The sequence below is a fragment of the Protopterus annectens genome, chromosome 4.part0 (assembly GCF_019279795.1).
Source record: "Protopterus annectens isolate FY-2018-M chromosome 4.part0, PAN1.0, whole genome shotgun sequence".
In the NCBI taxonomy this organism is placed as follows: domain Eukaryota; kingdom Metazoa; phylum Chordata; order Ceratodontiformes; family Protopteridae; genus Protopterus; species Protopterus annectens.
The window spans coordinates 1,461,709,620-1,461,714,619 of NC_056733.1; the positions used below are offsets into that span (position 1 = coordinate 1,461,709,620).

A 5,000-nucleotide genomic window follows, 5' to 3' on the forward strand; every position below is an offset into this window, starting at 1 on the left:
AGCTGCAGGTGCAGAATTTTTTGCTGAAAAATAGCTCTGGCACAGAATACCCTAATTTTATAATTTGCCTCTCCTAAAATGTATTTAGTAAACTGTGAATAAGTTGGGCATATTTAGCAGACTTGGCCTTATTATTTTGGTCTATATTTGCTTGATAAATTACTGGGAAAGTGAAGTTTTTGAGCTACTGTGAAGAAAAATCACTTGGAAGTCCTTGTTTATCTCAGTGAGCAGGTAGATTCCCTGTGGCCAGCTTTTCTTTTCTGACTAAGTTGTCCACTTTCAGTTTCCAGTCTAATGTCATTGTTTCATGAAGCCTTTGTTTGACGGAAGATTTAGAGTTTGGTATGCACAAAAAGCATTCTTTGGGTGAGAGTTCTTATGAGAAAGCCCTGAGTGGCGAAATTCTGATAGTTGTGTGCTCAGATGGCATATACTTCCCCATGTGTTGCTTATAACGACACTCTAGCAGGGTATCTGCACATGTCATATGATAATGAAAGCAACATCTCTTAAGCTGAATGACCCACATTATGAAGGAGCAGTACCTTATATTTTACCTAATGAGGAGAGCTGGTCTTCAGCATTTCAGTTGATGTCCTTCCACATCACTGTTGCAGGATTCTTCACCTAAGGGATCTCCTGCCAGGGATAGTCCAGTGTCCAGCCAGTATTCCAAAGTATTTAGGTCTTATAAGCACATTGTCACACATATGCTGCTCATGAAAGGCATAGGGCATAAAGATGGCGCATGGATGCAAGCACTCAACTTCTTTGTTGCCAGTCCGAAAACCATTGTTGAACATCAGTCTGAACACCTTTCTGCTGTGCGAGATACCGAGCTGTTTTCAGGTAAGTGCCTTATTGGGTTTTCTTCTCTGTCTTTTCTATTTTTGTATGATATCGTGTTCATGTCATCCAGAAAGGGAAAATGTCAGTGTGGGAGGCAGATTCCCCATAAAGACCATCACAACCAATATCTTTTTTGCTTGGGTGCTTCCCATGACCATACGCTGTGCTCAGTCTGCCAGGCATTTGTGCCTAGGACCCTCGGTAGTTGTATCTCCTCCTTGTTCATATATCTTTGGAATCTTCAACTTGAACTGTTGTCTCAGGGTGCTGTGGTGGAATCCTCACATCCTGAGGGTCAGCCATCTGCTAAGAAGGCCAGAAAGGTTAGGTCTGATTTTTGTTGCTGTTCATCTTCCTTTAGATGCTCTGTAGAGGCTAGTGAAAGCCCTGAAGATTGTCCTGTGCCTGCTTCAGATTCCTCTGCCGTGACCCCATTGGAGGCCGACATGGATCCAAATTCTCACATGTTCTTGGAGGCTTTTCAAACGTCTGTGGGGATTCCTCAGATTTTTGATAATGGAAGAAGTCCCTAGCATCATTATTGAGTCTTGTCAAGGTCTGACCCTTCCCCAAGGCTTTTTCTGAGAAAAGAAGCAGAGAACCAAGCATATTTCCACAGTGGTTAAGGATACTCAGTGTGACTGGCAGGATTTTACCCAGGGTTTGTTTAATGCTTTAATACCTTTGAAGTCTCCTCTAAGGGTGTCTGTCCCTAGTCCCACTGGTCTTCCACTCCTGTTAAGAGGCCAAGGGAAAGTGCACTTCTCTAATGCGAACTTTGATTCTGGGGAGGAGTCCCTGGCTTATTCTTCAGATTCCTCCCCCTCTAGGTTACAGTTAAGAGGAAAAGGATTCCTGAAGGCCAGATTCCCCCTTGGAAGAGTTGTACTTTGGGGATTCTGTTGTCTGCATGATGAACTATTAAGTAGGATTGCTCCCAGGTTTCTGACATTCAGAAGAGGTTCTGTGAACTCCTACAGGTGGAGTCTCCCAAACCCTTAGTTGTCACCCTTTTCTGGCTGCCCTTTTGGATACCTTTTATGCAGCCTCTGTATCTCCTGTCTGCCTCCTGCACCAAAGAAACATGATAGTTTCTACAGGGTGCCTAGGGACTGGAGGTTTTTTGTGCAAGTCCCCTTCTGCAAATACTTTAATGGTATCAGTCTCTTCTGACAAACCCTCTAAATTGCTGCAGTCTAAACCCCATTCCTTCTGAGGGATAGTTAGGCCATGGAAAAGTTGCACAAGAAAGTTTTTGTGCTGCTGCCACCTTGTCTCTTAGAACCATTTACTACCAGACTCTTATGACCAGGTATGTTTTGGCCCTCCTTTCCAAGGTTTCTAAGGTAGTTTTTGACCTTCCTAATTATGAGGGGAAGGCTTCTGCCTTTTCCCTGTTGAGGTCCACTTCTCACGTTGCCCGTCACTTGATAAAATGTAACTGTATTGCAGCTGAAACCTGTTTCAGGGTTGCTATTTTTGGCCCAGTGATGAGGCGTCATTCTGGCTATGTCTTCAGGCTCTGCCTGATGAGATCCAGGCCAAACGTTTGGATGCCCCTCTGGATAATGAGTCTTTTTTTGGGACTGCTGCTCCTGAGTTAAAGTCCCTTCAGGATAAGGGTAAGGCCTTGCTGGAACTGAAGCATGTTTTTGTTTCCCTTTTTCCCAAGTTTAATTGGAACTATCCTATCAAGTCTGCCTTTGTAGACAACTCACCTGATCCTAAAATTAAAAAGAGTTCTGAATGTGTTCCTTCTGCTTAATCTGCTCAAACTTCTTCCTCCCAGAAACCTCCTTTTCAGGATAAGCCTAATTCTGTTTGATTGGCCTTCCTGTCTCCCTCAGCCAGGTCCCGTTGTCTCTCCACCTTTCTTTAGCTTTTCCAGAGTGGCATCAGATCATCTTAGATTCTTGGTTTCTTTCAGTTTTGCATCAGGGATATTTCTTGATTTGGGAATCCCTTCCTCCTCGGGGACAGCTTCCTCATTTTCCAGAAATTCTGCAGTCCCTTTCAGATCAGGACACTGCTTAGTTAGTTTCATCCAGGTGGGGAAAGTGTTTTACTCCAGAATGTTTTTTGGTTCCTCAGAAGGAGGGTGCATGGAGACCAATTCTGGTTTTTTTCTCTGCTCAACACTTTATTATAGAGATTCCTTCTTTTCACATGTCCCTTCAGACCTTCTTTCCCCTTCCTCCCCAGTCCATGATTTCTTTAGATCTCAAGGATGCATGCATTCACATCCCCATTCACCTTCGGTTTAGGACATTTTTACATTTCTGTGTTTTCTTCTTTGCATTTTCAGTTCTCTGTTTTGCCCTTTGGCCTTTCTGCCACCCGAAAGGGTATTCACTAAATGCCCCCTCCTGTCATTGCTTTTTTGAAGGCTTCAGGGTATACAATGTTTTTCATACATAGATCTGCTTATTCTCCCAGCAGTCTGCTGCAGGATCTCCAGTTTACTATTTGTCTTTTATGAGCTTCACCATAAACCTCCAGAAGCCCATCCTGATGACTTCCTAGGATCATGTTTTTCTCAGATGCAGGCTTCAGACCATTCCCATACTAACATGTCTCCCTGCCTCCAGGGTTCTGTCCCTGACTGCCTTTTTTGAGTATCTTCTTCCTCTGTCATCTATCATCTGGCATGACCAGGGAGTTTCTCATGGTTCTGGGATTTGTGGTTTCCACCATTCCCGTGCTTCCTCTCACCAAGCTCCATATGAGAAAGTTGGAGCGGTACCTGAAATCAGTGTGGCTCTAACATTCCCACCCCCCTTATATTCCCTGTTCCCTTCTTCCTTGTCTCGGGCTTGAGCTGCAGTAGTGGATTCATCAGCTGTGTCTCAGGTTGCGGCTTCCCTTTCTTGCTCCAGTTCCTTCACAGGCGATGTTGGTGGACACTTCAGATGTCGGCTGGGGAGCTTCTTGTGGGCCCCCTCAAAGTCCAGGAACTCTGGCTTTTTCATCCGAGGTCGGATCATATCAACATGAAAAACTCCAATTGAGAAAACAAACTGAAATGCTAGCCAGGGAGTACAGCACGTCTCAGTTTATAATTATGGATACAAAATTAGAAACTGAAATGTGCTGTACTCCTTGGTCAGTGTGTTTTTCTTATTTTCATATCAACATGAGATGAGGGCTCTGCAATCTTTTCATTCCCTCTTTCATCCTGGGCCCCTCAAAGTCCTCACAGACAATACCACAGTGATGTCATATCTCGACAAGCAGAGAGGCACATGTTCCTATCTCCTTTGCAAACTATCTGTTCAGATCTGGGATCTAGCTATCCAGTATCGGGTGACTCTTCAGGCGATTTACATTCCCTCAGATCACAGTCTCTTGGCAGACTCTTTCAACAGGTCCAGAATGCAAACTCATGAATGGATGCTTCAAAGAGATGTGTTCCTGGATGTTGTTCATTGATTAGATATTCTTCAAGTAGATCTTTTTACCTCCCCTCTGAACAGACATCTTTTTCTCCTCTGTTCCAGAGTCCCATGTCCTTTGGCATGGAGAGTGAATGCCATGCCTTTTCCTTGGAAGGAAATATTTCTGTATGCCCCCCCACCCTTCATCACTTCTTCTGTTGCCTCGAGTTCTGAACAAGATCAGGCAAGACTCTCCCAAAATCTTGCTGGTGACTCCCTTTTGGCCCAGACAGCATTGGCTCCCTTCCTTCTTTCTCACTTGACCAAGGGCGGTCACCACAAGTAACTACACTGGGTGAATCGTCTCACACAAGACAAGGGATCTCTTGTCCATCCTCACCTGTTCTTTCTTTAGATAACGCTGTTTGTGGTGGGGTTTTGATCCTTTTTAGGCATCTCTTTTCTGGGGACGTGCTCTGGGTTTTTCAGCAGGCCAAGAAACCCACTGTCAGAAAATCAGATGGAAATGGTTTTCTGTCTGGTGCCTCTCTACCATCAGGATTCTGTTTCTGTGGAGGCTGCTCTTGTTCTCTGTTTTTGTGATCTGCTGTATGCTCTGTTGACATATTCTTCAGTTAAAGCTCACCTGTTCTCAATTTCTGTTTTGTCTGCCCTTGAATCCTCCTCTAGCCTCTGTTTGTGGTCAGGCAGTTTCTTAAATGTGTCCTCGTATCAGGCCTCCCTGGATGCCTTTTCCACCTTCTTGGGACCTCA

General features: G+C 44.5%; 1 protein-coding gene across 6 annotated transcripts in view; it reads left to right on the plus strand.

Moving 5' to 3' along the window:
- NSD1 (nuclear receptor binding SET domain protein 1) overlaps window positions 1-5,000 on the plus strand; it is a 1,335,896-nt gene that overhangs the window by 391,647 nt on the left and 939,249 nt on the right. The window lies entirely within an intron of this gene.